The sequence below is a fragment of the Danio rerio genome, chromosome 9, assembly GCF_052040795.2.
Source record: "Danio rerio strain M-AB ecotype USA chromosome 9, GRCz13ab, whole genome shotgun sequence".
Classification (NCBI taxonomy): domain Eukaryota; kingdom Metazoa; phylum Chordata; class Actinopteri; order Cypriniformes; family Danionidae; genus Danio; species Danio rerio.
The window spans coordinates 58,506,914-58,521,973 of NC_141029.1; the positions used below are offsets into that span (position 1 = coordinate 58,506,914).

General features: G+C 40.7%; 1 protein-coding gene and 1 long non-coding RNA gene across 6 annotated transcripts in view; one reads left to right on the forward strand and one right to left on the reverse strand.

Moving 5' to 3' along the window:
- LOC147835465 (uncharacterized) overlaps positions 1–15,060 on the reverse strand; it is a 91,366-nt gene that overhangs the window by 16,849 nt on the left and 59,457 nt on the right. For 4 of the 5 annotated variants that reach the window (XR_015500088.1, XR_015500087.1, XR_015500086.1 and 1 more), the window contains exon 3: positions 10,452–10,662. The exons of the other annotated variant lie outside the window; for it this stretch is intronic. This is a non-coding gene — a long non-coding RNA (uncharacterized LOC147835465). The remainder of the gene's footprint in view (positions 1–10,451; positions 10,663–15,060) is intronic. 5 annotated transcript variants of the gene reach the window in all.
- The window catches only part of edar (ectodysplasin A receptor), a 72,617-nt gene that overhangs the window by 2,460 nt on the left and 55,097 nt on the right, over positions 1–15,060 (forward strand).

The window sequence follows — 15,060 nt, forward strand, 5'->3', positions numbered from 1 at the left end:
GATAAACTCTTATAATTAATAGTCTATTAGATGTTTTGCATCTGACCTTATTTAATTATGTATTTATATCCATGCATTTAGAGTGTTTAGGTCATTTATAAATGCTTTATTTGTCTTGCAGTGATGCCATTTATAGTGATTCATTTTATAGTGGTTGTAACAAAATTACAATGGGTTTTTATAATTTAGAGGTCTGATATATGACAATAAATAAAATAAATTATATATTTTATATGTAAAATATAAATATATATATATATATATATATATATATATATATATATATATATATATATATATATATATATATATATATCAGATTTCTGTGTTGTATATGATTAAATATTATTATACACTATTAGAATACTTTAATTAAGAGATTTCACTGAGATTGAAAGGTTTGTGTGATGGATTAAATGCGTTTAAAGCTATAATAAATGATTAAGGCCTGGTAAATTTTAATGTGACCTCAGAATGTTGAAGCCTGGCATTTTGAAAGATTCCTTTAGGGCATGAGAGCGTCTGAAGATGAAGAAAGCGCAGTATTCTCCTCTCGCTGTCGGTCAGAGATCTCATTCATCTCTATTTGATCTCGCTTTTATTATTCCTCTATTCTGTACGTTTAAAGAGCAGCTAGAGCTGTATAAAGGGATTAGTTGACTTTTCTTAAAAAGAGAGAGTAAACTTGTTGCAGTGTCATCCTGCAACTGTTTTGCAGCATATGAAATGTCCCAAACACTATTTTAACTGTCCAAAATGGGGAAAAATTTGTTTTTACTCTCTGATAGTCAAAACAAGTAAAAAAAAAAATAATTCTATGTTAAATTTGCATTAAAAAAAACGGGAATACGTTTTTTATGTAAATTCGGACCACAAGACCACATATATGCACATCATTTTTCTCTAAAAGTACATCATATCAAAAGGTTTTATTCTAATTAGTTTCCAATAAGCCCAAATTGCAAAGAGAAATAAAAAGTGCATGTAAAATACAGCTCTGGCCTTAAGAGGATGATTATAAAGTGAAGTTAATGGGTATACTGACTTCAAGTGAAACCCCCTTGTTGACTCAACAGCTTTTCTCCCTTGTTAAAGTAACTAAGTGTTTTTTTACAGTCGAAAGGCTGTGAATAAATAAAAGCGAGCCTCATCCTTCTACTGTTCAGAATATTCAGATTGTTGTATCGTCAGTAAATGTAGTGTACTTTATAAAGTCAGTAAAGCATTTTTGCATATTGTGATAACACTGTATGATTAAAAACTGTTGGATATTTTGCATACTTAAAAATATATGCATGCTTCTAGTCGCATTAAAATGAAAATTCTGACATGATTTACTGTATTTTTTACCTTCATGTTGTTCCAAACCTCCATGAGATTCTTTTAACATACAGCAGAAGACATTTTAAGGAAAGTTGCTGTTCTGGTGAAAATAAATGAACAAAATAATCATTATTTGCCTCCTTTACATGAGAAATAAAAATCACATACAGCAATGGGGATCATAGATCATTTGATTGTTATAGAGAATAGAGTATATTCTCAGAACATGATGACAGAATGTTCATTTACTGGGTGAACTAACACAAACCGCTCTTTAAAATAGACCTGACAGTGTTTTATAATGGCTACTACTCATTTCAGAACATTAGAAAGACTATTAGAGTATTAACACAAAAGGAGATATTTTGAAGAATGCTGAAAACGGGTAACCATTGATTTCCATAGTAAGAAGAACAAATACAATGGAGGTCAATGGTTACCGGTTTCCAGCAATTCTAATAATGAAGGCAGACTTGTAATTTGTGGATTATAGTGTGGATAAGTTGTCATCATATTTGCATGATTATAGTACGTAGCGTTCCCTTTACGGTGCGTTCATCATTCTACCAATCTTCTGAAATGATGATGATGGGGGTGGTTATGGTGTCTCGTTCTGAATCGCAGGTTTTTAATTTTAATTGCGCTGCAGTTTTTGCTTTGATCTCAGTACATCAAAGAAGGATTGAGTTACAGATGCTTTACACAGCAGTGATTCACACTTTCCATTTATGAGGAGAATCACAACAACACACACAGACGGCTGAATATCAGACACACCGCTCCGCTTTCATGATGGAAGCCATCATAATCATTCATTCATTCATTTTCCTTCAGCTTAGTCCCTTTATTCCTCAGGGGTCACCACTGCAGGATGAACCACCAACTATTTCAGCGTATGTTTTACGCTGCAGATTTTGTCAACCGCAGCACGATTAGCTCTCTCAGCCACTGTAGCTATTCATTCATTAATTTTCCTTCAGCTTAGTCCCTTATTTATCATGGGTCGCCACAGTGCAATGAACCGCCAACTATTCCAGCATATGCTTTACGCAGTGGATGCACAGATATCATTCATTAAAGTGAGAAATGTCACTTCTTATGCCTGAACGCTTTAAACTGACATGCTCAAAGCCCTAAAAACACACAAGTTATACATGTTTTGGAAACTTTATGGTTAAACATTGCAATGACAAATAATGAATGTTTCAAATGTAGCTCCTGATCAATTATAATACAGATTATACCAGTTTGAGATTGTAGATCTTGCGATGTGACTATTACAAATACAAATAATCTAAATCTGTTCAAATCCAGTACTATTAGATTTAAGCAGTTAAAGAGATGTGAATATAGTATAAATATGTCTAGCTGTAAAGAAAAAAAGGCAGATCCAATTAGTTAATGAGATTTACTAAATATTCGGGGACAAAAATGATGCAGCTCCACACAACAGATTAAGTCCAATGTGTTTTAATTTAACGAGAAGAGTTCAAAACCTGTTGGATATATTGAGATCACTACATAAATCATGTTCTCATTTGCTTCCTTTATGTTTAACCAAGTGTGGTTTATTAATAAAGGAATTTCAAGAGGATCACATGCTTATGATTGATCACAGCTGGTGCTGCATCAGATGAATACTGACTCACTGAAAATAACCTGAGATTTCCACTTCAGTCATCTTCATCTTGAAGAATCCCCCATTTACTCCTCCCCTTCTCCTGGTAGGGTGGCACGGAGGCCCAGTGGTGAGCACTGTTGCCTCACAGCAAGAACGCCACTGGTTCGAGCCCTTACCGGGCCAAGTCGGCTTTTCTGTGTGGAGTTTGCATATTCTCCCCGTGGGTTTCCCTGGTTTACTCCCACCGTCCAAAGACATACATCATAAGTAAATTGACTAATCCAAAGTAGCATCTTAAGACAAACCCTTAGCCAGCTATATTTCAGCCATTCCTAACACGTTCACTCGAGATCTACCTGTGCTCAAACTCCCCTCGCAAATGGGAGCGAGCCCCGGACTCGAGGATCTTATGAGCTCAGGGCTCTCTCCTGGGACAGCATGCCAAACACGCTTTATAATCAATCATCAGCTGAGTGTGAACTCTTGAAAAATATCAATCAATCACAACGTTTCTCTGATCATGTTGAAAGTTGAATCCAAATGGATGGAAATACTAGATGCAGTCAGAGAACATAAATCTTATTTGACAGGCCTAAATAATTTTTGTTGAGTGTACATTCATTTATAATGGTTAAATAAATATTTAAGTAAGTTTATTGCAAAATCTACATGTAAATCTTGCAGTATTTGAGAGTGTAGTGAGACTCAGAACATTGAATATCGAAGTGCAAAAAACATTTCTGAACAATTATAAAGCATTAGTTATCCGTTTATATATGTGGCCATTTTGAGGGATGTAAGCAACAGCAATGCTCCTAACCTATTTCCTGTTTTGCGTGTTTACTTTCTATAGCTTCAGAGAATCCAGAAAGGTCCACATATTGATAAACAATGTCTCCCTGAAGGACGACAGCTGTGTCCTAAAAGTGTTCAGCCTTCATGAAAGCACAAAGATAGACAATGATTGATTTTTTTTCTCTAATGTTGGAGTAATTTTAGAAAAAGACACCAAACCTGAAGATAAAGACTCATTGTTTAGGTTTTTCTGCTGTTAAAATGACCCATTATTGACCCGTATAAGTCAACAGGAGGATTAACAGGAGAAAGAAACTCATAAAGGTCTGGAACCACTTGAGGGAGAGTAAATAATGAGTAAATGTTCATATGTGGGTGAACTGTGCCTTAGTCAGTTTCCTCATCCATGTGTTCAATTCAAGTCTATTTGTGCATCAGCTTAACAGAAAGAGCACATTATTACATTACAGTCAAAGTCAGAAACATGTATTAGGTGGGCAGGTTTTTTTTACGATAATAATGATATGTAGCGTCAAGCGTAACGCATATGCATACACTCACCGGCCACTTTATTAGATACACCTGACCAACTGCTTGTTAATGCAAATGTCTAATCAGCCAATCACAGGGCAGCAGCTCACTGCATTTAGGCATGTAAACATGCTCAAGAGGATCTGCTGCAGGTCAGAGCGAGCATCAGAATGGGGAAGAAAGGGGATTTAAGAGACTTTGAACGTGGCATGGTTGTTGCTGCCAGACGGGCTGCTCTGAGTATTTCAGAAACTGCTGATCTACTGGGATTTTCACGCACAACCATCTCTAGGCTTTACAGAGAATGCTCCGACAAAGAGGAAATATCCAGTGAGCGGCAGTTCTGTGGGCGCAAATGCCTTGTTGATGAGGCCAGAGGTCAGAGGAGAATGGCCAGACTGGTTCCAGCTGATAGAAAGGCAACAGTAACTCAAATAAGCACTCGTTACAACCGAGCTCTGCAGAAGAGCATCTCTGAACACACAACACGGCCAACCTTGAGGCGGATGGGCTACAGCAGCAGAAGAGCACACCGGGTGCCGCTCCTGTCAGCTAAGAACAGGAAACTGAGGCTACAATTCACACAGACTCACCAAAACTGGACAATAGAAGATTGGAGAAACGTTGCTGCTCTGATGAGTCTCCATTTCTGCTGACACATTCGGATGCTCGGCTCAACAACATGAAAGCATGGATCATCCTGCCTTGTATCAGCGGTTCAGGCTGGTGGTGGTGGTGTAATGGTGTGGGGGAGATTTTCTTTGGGTTCATTAGTACCAATTGAGCATCAACGCCACAGCCTACCTGAGTATTGCTGCTGACCATGTCCATCCCTTTATGAGCACAGTGTCTCCATCTTCTGATGGCTACTTCCAGCAGGATAACGCAGCATGTCATAAAGCTCAATCATCTCAGACTGGTGTCTTGAACATGACGATGAGTTCACTGTACTCAAATGGCCTCCACAGTCACCAGAGCTCAATCCAATAGAGCAGCTTTGGGATGTGGTGGAACGGGAGATTGGCATCATGGATGTGCAGCCGACAAATCTGCAGCAACTGTGTGATGCTATCATGACAATATGGAGCAAAATCTCTGAGGAATATCTCCAGCAGCTTGTTGAATCTCTGACATGAAGGATTAAAGCAGATCTGAAGGCAAAAGGGGTATGACCTGGTACTAGTAAGGTGTACCTAATAAAGTGGCCAGTGAGTGTGTATACACAGTTAAAAGGACAGTTCACCCAAAAATGAAAATTCTGCCATCCTTTTTTTTGAATTGTTGGAAACCAGTAACCATTTAGTTTCATAGTATTTGTTCATCCTACTATGGAAGTCAATGGTTACCTGTTTTCAGCATTCTTCAAAATATATTATTCTGTGTTGAGAAGAATAAAGACTCTCATATAGGTTTTTTCTCATAAACTTTGTGTGTGTGTGTGTGTGTGTGTGTGCGCGCGCACTGGTGAGGACAGCTCCAGGGTGTGTATGGGTTTGGGCATCTTTGAGCTCAGATGATTGATGAAGCTGTGTGTGTGTGTGTGTGTGTGTGTGTTATCGTGTCTGTCTGAGCCATGAGAGAATCAAAGGATGCGGTCTCTGGAAAAGACAAATACACACACACACACACACACACACACACACACACACACACACACACACACACACATACCTTCAGTTGCTCACTGAAGAGCTGTAATTAACATCATCAAACACTCGTGTGTGTGTGTGTGTGTGTGTGTGTGTGTGCGTGTGTGTGTGTTTGTGTCTTATGTGTGTCCCTGTTGTGTGTCAACACAATCAAAATTCTGAGTATCGACCGATACAGATCTGCTCCTGATACTGTGCCGTTTTTTTAAGCATTATACCCCCCCCCAACCCCCCGCCTGTGTGTGTGTCTCTGTACGTGTGTTTTGTGTATGTCTTGCTGTCTCTGTGTGTCTGTTAATGTGTGTGTGTGTCTTTGTGTATTTGTGTCTGTCTGTGTGTGTGAGTATGTGTATTTGAGTGACTGAGTGAATGTGTGTGTGTGTGTGTGTGTGTGTGTGTGTGTGTGTGTGTGTGTCTGTCTTTGTGTATTTGTGTCTGTCTGTCTGTGTAAGTGTATGTGTATTTGATTGACTGAGTGAATGTGTGTGTGTGTGTGTGTGTGTGTGTGTGTGTGTGTGTATGTGTGTGTGTGTATATAAGAGTCTGTATGTGTGTGTGTGTGTGTGTGTGTGTGTGTGTGTGTGTGTGTGTGTGTGTGTGTGTGTGTGTGTGTGTGTGTCTGTGTGTGTCTGTGTGTGTCTGTGTCTTTCTGTGTATTTGTGTCTGTCTGTCTGTCTGTCTGTCTGTGTATGTGAGTGTGTGTATACTTGAGTGACTGAGTGAATGTGTGTGTGTGTCTCCAGTAGAGCGTAGCCTGTGCTTTCAGTCTTCAGAGCACCCTTCTGTAGATCTGCAGTAACTCACACATAATCGTTTTCTTTCAGGTGAACAGCAGCGTTTCAGACTGTTGTGAGTGTGTGTGTGTGTGTGTGTGTGTGTGTGTGTGTGTGTGTGTGTTTATCCTGCGTGTGTTGCTGTTATGGTAACCCTTTACATTAAACTCTCATTTCTTAAAGAGACAGTTCACACAAACATGACTCCACATTGAGTGTCAATGGCTGCTTCCACCTTTTGTGTGGAAAGAAGAAAGAAACACAAACAGGTTTGAAATAAGGCGAGTGAATGAAGACAGGGTTTTCATTTTTATGTGAACTGTCTCTTTAAGATCAAAGCTGAGATCTTCTTAAAGGCACAGTCTACCCAAAAATGAACAATTACTCGATATTCAACCACTCAGAAATACCCCAGTAACTCTAGCTTTGAGTGGTTACTAGGGTGTTTCTGAGTAGTTACTATGGTGTTTCTAAAGAGTTACTATGGTGTTTCTGAGAGGTTACTAAGGTTTTCTTTGGTAGAGCAGACTAATGCTTAAGACAGTTCTGGAGGGAATAATAATAGAAGAAGAAGAAGAAGAATAGTGAAGCACTGTGATGACGAATCGACAGAGGGCTGAGGCCTTTTACAATCAGCACAACAACATCTCACATCTGACACAATGTGCTGGTTTGTCCATCAATGTGTGGTTTATACTACTCGGCTATGTGCAGGGGCGCCTCCAAGGGGTAAACTCTGGCCACCCCTGTGGCCACCCCTTTGGCCACCCCAATATAATTTTGCGGTTGACATTATTGATTTAAATGAACTTATAAATTCCCAATATTTAGATAAATAAATAATACATAAATAAATAAATAAAATGCAGTCACTAAATTATTGTTGGTGTTACTGACGTAGCTCTCCCCCTCTGGTTCAATGCTGGTGAAAGCAAACTGACGCATGCGCGCGGAAAACCATTCCCGCGCGCCCCACGCACTCCTGTGTGAATCCCGGTTGGTTGTTTGCAGGCACGCCGACATAATAGGCACCGCTCATGCGCCGTGAAACCGGAGTAACAGCCTTTTGTGCAGAAGTGTCGGCACGCAGCGAGTTTTGAAAGTCGACTAAAGTTTATATAATATGATGATGATGATGATGATGATACTTTCACTAAGCATGCCTTTAAAGCAGAAAGGAGGGATAATGAGTCAGGGAGGTAAGACTTCATAACATGATTTCTCAGCCATGATCTGGTCTAAGATCACAGATAATTCTATAATACATTTTTTGTATTCTTTAGAATTGTCATAATTAATTTTCATGCACAAGGTTTCTTAAGTGATGTTGGCATATCACTCCAGTTGTTGTTTTCCAGTAATATTTAGGACTGATTTCTGTTATTTATTTAGAATAATAATTGTATATTAATATTAATTGTATTTATTTAGAATAAATATAAATAAATTGTTATATTTATTGAATAACAAATCTAACAATTCAAGAGAGGTGGGGGTGTATAGGGTGGTTCGCCCAGGGTGTCAGGGTGTTTAAACTAGAACCACCACTACCCTCCCCGATCGTCCTTGACAGCACGCACACACCTTCAATAGACAGCAATGGCTATTTAATATTTACCTTAAGCTACAGTATATCAATAGAAGAAGCTGCATTAATAAAATGGTTCAAAAAGCAATATGGATAAATAATATTATTAGGTATAGTGAGTGTGTATAGTAATGCCTTTTGTTCAGTTTGTTCATTTGTTTGGGTTATTAATAAACTCATTATTCTTTCATTCATTTTCTTTTCGGCTTAGTCCCTTTATTAATCCAGGGTCACCACAGCAGAATGAACCGCCAACTTATCTAGCACATTTTTACACAGCGGATGCCCTTCCAGTTGCAACCCATCACTGGGAATAATAAACTCATTAATCTTCATTAATTTTAGACATGGCATATCTCGTATGATGTACAATAAAGGCACGTAAAACAAGAAGTCATTTATACAGTATATGAAAAGTGTTTTTAAACTAAACATAGATTTTTATTTGGTTTGCACATGTACTTGCTGAATTATTTCAAAGAATAAATTGCAATATTTCAAGTAGAATTAATTAAATGAATAAAACTACATTATTTCATTTACCAGAAACAAAAATATGACATTACACTGAATACATTATTTTTTTTTGTGTGCCACCCCAAGATTTGGTGCGGCCTCTTCTGGCCACCCCTAAGAAAATTTTCTGGGGGCGCCACTGGCTATGTGCAATGTGCATACATTTATAAGCACATTTTTAGAAATGTTTGCACATTCTGAGTGGTTATTAGGGTGTACTCAGCAGTTACTTGAGTGCTCCGAGTAGTTATGGTGTTCTGAGTGGTTATTAGGGTGTTCTGATTGCGTATTAGGGTGTTTTGGGTGGTTATTAGGATGTTCTGAGTGGTTGTCAGGGTGTTCTAAGCAGTTACTTGAGTGTTCTTAGTAGTTACTAGGGTGTTCTGAATGCGTATTAGGGCGTTCTGAGCAGTTACTTGAGTGTTCTGAGTAGTTACTACGGTGTTCTGAATGGTTATTAAGGTGTTCTGAGTGGTTGCTAGGGTGTTCTGGGTGGTTATTAGGGTGTTCTGGGTGGTTATTAGGGTATTCTGGGTGGTTATTAGGGTGTTCTAAAGGGTTATTAGGCTGTTCTGAGTGGTTGGTAGGGTGTTCTGGGTGGTTGCTAGGGTGTTCCAGGTGGTTATTAGGGTGTTCCGGGTGGTATTTAGGGTGTTCTGAGTGGTTGTTAGGGTGTTCTGAGTGGTTACTAGGATTTTCTGAGTGGTTTTTAGGGTGTTCTGGGTGGTTATTAGAGTGTTCTGATTGCGTATTAGGGCGTTTTGGGTGGTTATTAGTGTGTTCTGAGTGGTTAGGGTTTTCTGAGCAGTTACTTGAGTGTCCTGAGTAGTTACTAGGGTGTTCTGAGTGGTTGCTAGGGTGTTCTGAGCAGTTACTTGTGTGCTCTGAGTAGTTACGGTGTTCTAAGTGGTTATTAGGATGTTCTGAGTAGATACTAGGGTGTTCTGAATGCTTATTAGGGTGTTCTGAGGGGTTGCTAGGGTTTTCTGAGCAGTTATTTGGGTGTTCTTAGTAGTTAATAGGGTGTTCTGAATGCTTAGGATGTTCTGAGTGGTTGCTAGGGTGTTCTGAGAAGATATTTGAGTGTACTGAGTAGTTACTAGGGTGTTCTGAATGGTTATTAGGGTGTTCTGAGTGGTTGCTAGGGTGTTCTGGGTGGTTATTAGGGTGTTCTGAGTGGTTGCTAGGGTGTTCTGTTTGGTTGCTAGGGTGTTCTGGGGGTTATTAGGGTATTCTGGGTGGTTATTAGAGTGTTCTGGGTGGTTGCTAGGGTGTTCTGGGGGGTTATTAGGGTGTTCTGGGTGGCTATTAGGGTGTTCCGGGTGGTTGCTAGGGTGTTCTGGGGGGTTATTAGGGTGTTCTGGGGGTTATTAGGGTGTTCTGAGTTACTATAGTGTTTTGAGAGTAACTAGGATTAATAGGATTCCAAAACGCACATAAAACAGGTGGATGGAAACACAGCTACAGAAATGCTCTCTGAGGATCCAGTGTGCTGTTAGTGTTGGTCCGCTGATGCTCTGGTCTACAGTAGTGTTTTTGGTACTGTTGTTTGGATTGATCTCCTATAGCAGAACTCAGGGTCTGACGTCTGAAACATGGGATGCCTGCAGTGTTTCCCAGCTTTCATGTGTGTGTGTGTGTGTTTAGGAGGAAACCTGAGGAGCGTCACATCCTCCGTCTGCGTGTCCCATCACATTCCCTGTGCTGTATCCTCCGGGATCTACATCTATACGTCTCCATATAGCTGCCGACTTTGAAATCAACTTTTCACCCTGGACATGATGACTGTAGGGCAGAGATCTGAAGGATTCAGCAGACACTGAACAGCCCTTAATCTCCTGCTCCAGCGCCAGCCGTCTTCGAGGGCTGAAAAACACAGAAAAACACCTCCATGAAGATGTGGAGAGATCTGGCGCCCTAGAGATGAGCAGTTACTAGAGTGTTCTGGGTGGCTACTAGGATGTCTTGAGCTGTTTGTAGGGTGTTCTTAGCGGTTACTATGGTGTTCTGAGGGTAACTATAACTAGGGTGTTCTGAGTGGTTACTTGTCTCTATATACCTGCCGATTTTAAATTATGGGGGGTTACTAGGGTGTTCTGATAGTTACTTGGATTTCCAGAGTGGTTATTAGGGAGATCTGAGGGTTACTAGGGTTTTCTAAGTGGGTTACTATTGTGCTCTTAGAAATTACAAGAGTTGTGGTTACTAGGGTGTTCTAAGCAGTTACTTGGGTGTCCTGAATGGTTACTAGGGTATCTAGAGTGGTCACTAGGGTGTTCTGAACAGTTACTAGGGTGTCCTGAATGGTTACTTGGGTATCTGGAGTGGTTACTAGGGTGTTCTGAACAGTTACTAGGGTGTTTTTGAGTGGTTACTATCATGTACAGGGTGGTTACTAGGATGTCCTGATGGTTACTAGGGTATCTGAAGTGGTTACTAGGGTGTTCTGAAGAGTTACTAGGGTGTCCTGAATGGTTACTTGGGTGAGTGGTTACTAGGGTATTCTGAACAGTTACTAGGGTGTTTTTGAGTGGTTACTATTGTGTCCAGGGTGGTTACTAGAGTGTGCTGTTGGTTACTAGGGTATCTGAAGTGGTTACTACGGTGTTCTGAACAGTTACTAGGGTGTTTTTGAGTGGTTACTATCGTGTCCAGGGTGGTTACTAGGGTGTCCTGATGGTTACTAGGGTATCTGAAGTTGTTACTAGGTTGTTCTGAACAGTTACTAGGGTGTCCTGAATGGTTACTTGGTTATCTGGAGTGGTTACTAGGGTATTCTGAACAGTTACTAGGGTGTTTTTGAGTGGTTATTAGTGTGTCCAGGGTGGTTACTAGGATGTCCTGATGGTTACTAGGGTATCTGAAGTGGTTACTAGGGTTTTCTGAACATTTACTAGGGTGTCCTGAATGGTTACGTGGGTATCTTGTGTGGTTACTAGGGTATTCTGAACAGTTACTAGGGTGTTTTTGAGTGGTTATAATTGTGTCTAGGGTGGTTACTAGAGTGTTCTGAGCAGCTACTAGGATTTTCAGAGGGTGTTCTGTGGGTTATTAAGGTGTTTTGAGGTTTACTAGGGAGTTTCTGAGCATATTATGAGAGGATTCTGAGCGGTTTGTTTATATGAAAATAAGGGAACACCTTAGGGGTAATATATAGGTTTGCATCTAGTGCACTTGATAGGTCTAGTGAATACAAATCTGAGATTGTTGAATGTGAACATGAGTATTGAAGCGCAGCTCTCACACGTTTGGTTCTACAGAAGATGTCAGACGTGTGAATGAGAGAACACACAGTTCAGGGGTTTAGCAGAAGCTCAGAACTCATCACTCCTGCATACACACACACACACACACACCGCTGACAGGAAGAGCTCCATCCGCCTGATTGGTCTTTGATCATGTAATTCTGCTTGGATCTGGGAAGGAGCCCAAGACGAGTCCGGCTCTCATTTCCTCACTGATTAGTACCGTTTGAGTAGCAATTTCCTAATCTGACAACACACACACACACACACATTAAAACACCAGTGTGTTCAGTGTCAGCCAGCCTGACGTGTGTGTGCGTATGTTTGAGGGTTTGTCTATGTGTTTGTTGCATAAGTCGTGTGTGTGTGTGCATGTATGTAGTGTGTGTTTGAGCTAGCATGTATATGAATGTGAGTGGCTCTGTGTGTGCTTGTATGTATGTATGTGTGTGTGTGTGTGTGTGTGTCTTTCTCTGTGAGCACGTGTGTGTAGTATGTGTAGTGTTTGAGTGTGTGTGTGTGTGTGTGTGTGTGTGTGTTTGTTTGTGCATAGCGCATGTGTTTGGACTGTGGGGGAAACCGGAGCACCCGGAGGAAACCCACGCCAACACGGGGAGAACATGCAAACTCCACACAGAAACACCAACTGACCCAGCCGGGACTCAAACCAGCGACCTTCTTGCTGTGAGGCCACAGTGCAACACAAAGTGCCTCCGTGCCAGCCCATATTTAAATTACTAATAATATTTTCCTTTCTTCCCTCTCTTATTTTCCTGTTGTACCTCTGTACAGCACTGTACAGCAGAGCCTCATACTGGGATGATAGGAATGGCTACTAGGCTATTTTTGAGTGGTTACTAGGGTGAGTGGTTACTAGCGTGTTTTTACGCAGTTAGTAGAATTTTCTGAGGGTTACTAGGGTGTTTTGAGAGTTACTATGATGTTTTGAGGGTTGCTAGGGTGCTCTGAATGGTTACTAGGGTATTTTTGAGCTGTTACTAAGGTGTTCTAAGAGTTACTAGGATGCTCTGAGGGTTACTATGAGGTTTTGAGAGTTGCTAGGGTGATCTGAGTGGTTACTAAGGTAATTTTTAGCAGTAACTGTGGGATTGATTACTATGGTATTTTTAAGTGGTTACTAGGGTGCTAGGGTGAACTGGTGATCGGAGTGAATAGGGTGATATGGTTACTATGGTATTTTTGAGCGGTTGCTAGAGTGATTTGAGTGGTTACTAGAGTGATATGATTGGTTACTAGGATATTTTTGAGCAGTTACTATGATTTTCTGATGGTTTCTAGGGTGTTCTGAGGATTGCTAGGGTGATGCGAATGGTTACTAGGGTATTTTTGAGCAGTTACTAAGGTGATCTGAGGGTTACTAGGATGTTTTTGAGGGTTACTAGGGTTATTACTAGGGTACTTTTTAATGGTAATTATGGTGATCACAGTGGATACCGGAGTGATTTGAAGGGTTACTAGTGTATTTCAGAGTGGTTACTAGTGGCACTTCTTTCCCTTCTATCCCTCTGTCCAGCACTGTACAGCTAACTGAGGATCAACTTTACTGTGCTCTAGAAATCACTGAAGTAGACATTGTGTCTACACCGTACCTCACCCAATATGAGCGTGTTTATTGCATAAAATCTGAATCCCATTCGCTGGCATTGAGGAAAATCCCCCTCTCACATGTGTGATATTGCTGAACTACATCATACACATTCAGCCGTAGGGTGTATTTGTGAGATATAGGCAGATTCTGACTCCTGTAGGCTAATAAGTGATGTGTTGATCTCTGCTGGATTGAGAGTTTGGCACATGCTGATATTATGGGATTATTCCTCTGCCGCTTCCGTTTGTAAATGAACAGCAGGACTGATGAGGCTCTGACAGACGGGGCTTTCCCATCAGTCCCTGTGCTGACAGTAGAGCTCACTGTGTGTGTGTGTGTGTGTGTGTGTGTGTGTGTGTGTGTGTGTGTGTGTGTGTGTGTGTGTGTGTTTTCAGTAGGGCTAGGCAGCAAATAACATTGGAGTCTGGGGGGGGAGGGGGGCACTGACCCACCTAATTAACATTAATGAACACTCCTAATTAACACCCCCTCAAGGACGTCATAATAAGATGTATGGGGGGGGGGTAGTTTGAGTGATTACTGCAGTCTTCTAAGGGTTACTAGGGTATTCTGGTGGTTACTAGGGTGTTTTGAGGGTTGCTAGGGTGATATGAGTTGTTGCTAGGGTATTTGTGAGTGATTACTCGTGTGTTATGAGGGTTAATACGGTGTCCTTAAGGTAGTAGGGTGGGTTGAGGGTTACTAGGGTGATCTTAGTGGTTACTAGGGTTTTTTCGAGCAGTTACTAGGGTATTCTGAGGGTTAGTAGAGTATTTTGAGGGTTACTAGGGTGATCTGAGTAGTTACTGGGGTATTTCTGAGCGGTACCTACAATGTTCTGAGTGTTACTAACGTGTTTTTGAGCAGCTGCTAGGGTGAGCTGAGTGGTTACTAGGGTGTTTTGAGGGTTGATAGTGTGTTTTGAGGGTTACTAGTGACCTGAGTGGTTACTAGGGTGATCTGAGTAGTTACTAGGGTGTTCTAAGACTTATGTCCTGTGTTCTGAACACTGATAGTGTTTTTGAGCGGTTACTAGGGTGATCTGAGTGGTTACTAGAATGAGATGAGTGGTCACTAGGGCATTTTTGAGCAGTTACTATGGTTTTCTGAGGGTTACTAAGGTGTTCTGAGGGTTACTGGGGTCATCTGAATGGTTACTATGGTATTTTTGAGCCGTTACTAAGGTTTTCTGAGGCTTATTAGGGTTTTCTGAGGTTTTCTGCTTACTAGGGTATTTTTTGAGTGGTTACTATGGTGATCAGAGTGAATACTAGGGTGATATGAATGGTTACTAGGGTATTTTTAAGTGGTCACTAGGGTGTTCTGAGGGTTACTAGGGTGATATGAGTGATTACAAGAGTATTTTTAATCGGTTATTAGGGTTATCTGGTTACTAGGGTGATATGAGTG